The following is an 877-nucleotide window of genomic DNA, read 5'->3' as shown; positions in this document are numbered from 1 at the left end:
TTGTTTGTCTCTGGTTGTTTGTGTCTGGTTGGTTTTTTGTCTCTTGTTGTTTGTCTTTTGTTGTTTGTTTATCTCTGGTTGTTTGTTATGTCTCTAGTTGTTTTTTTTCTGTGGTTGTTTGTTTGTCTCTGGTTGTTTTTGTCTTTATTTGTTTGTTTGTCTCTATAGTTTTGTTTTTGTCTTTAGTTGTTTGTCTCTGGCTGATTGTGTCTGGTTGTTTGTTTCTGGTTGATTGTATGTCTCTGTTTTGTTTGTTTTTCTCTAATTGTTTGTTTGTCTCTGGTTTTCTGTATTTGGTTGTTGTTTTTCTCTGGTTGGTTGTTTGTCTCTAGTTGTTTCTCTCAATTTGTTTGTCTCTGGTTGTTTTTTTTGTCTCTGGTTGTTTGTTTGTCTCTGGTTGGTTGTTTGTCTCTTGTTTGTCCCTGGTTGTTCATCTCTGATTGTTTGTTGGTCTCTGGTTGGTTGTTTGTCTCTGGTTGGTTGTTTGTCCTTAGTTGTTTGTCTCCGGTCGTTTGTTTGTCTCTGGTTGTTTGTCTCAATTTGTTTGTCTCTGGTTGTTTTTTTTGTCTCTGGTTGTTTGTTTGTCTCTGGTTGGTTGTTTGTCTCTGGTTTTTTGTCTCTGGTTGTTTGTTTGTCTCTGGTTGTTTGTCTCTGGTTGGTTGTTTGTCAACAGTCATGTTTGGACTTGAACTCTTCTTCTCTTCAATGGTCAGTTTTCATCCATCAGTGTAAATGTGACAAAGAAAAGACAAAACAATCCCAACAGCATCAAGACTCTGATGGTCTCCAACACCTTCAACACCTGCTTTTAGTTTCTAGATTAGTGTCCCCTGTTCCCTTCTGGTCTGATCTGGTTCTGTCCTTCAGGTTTCTCTAC

The 877-nt window shown here is 37.7% G+C and overlaps 1 protein-coding gene across 1 annotated transcript in view; it reads left to right on the top strand.

The window, feature by feature from the left end:
• LOC111662537 (uncharacterized) overlaps positions 1 to 877 on the top strand; it is a 43,470-nt gene that overhangs the window by 17,351 nt on the left and 25,242 nt on the right. The gene's annotated exons all lie outside the window — the stretch shown is intronic.

Source organism: Seriola lalandi, unplaced genomic scaffold (genome assembly GCF_002814215.2).
Source record: "Seriola lalandi dorsalis isolate HSWRI2012SDOR001 ecotype SW California unplaced genomic scaffold, Sedor1 jcf7180002054564, whole genome shotgun sequence".
NCBI lineage: Eukaryota > Metazoa > Chordata > Actinopteri > Carangiformes > Carangidae > Seriola > Seriola lalandi.
Note: the sequence above shows the minus strand (reverse complement) of the source record. Positions and strands in the feature narration are given on the sequence as shown.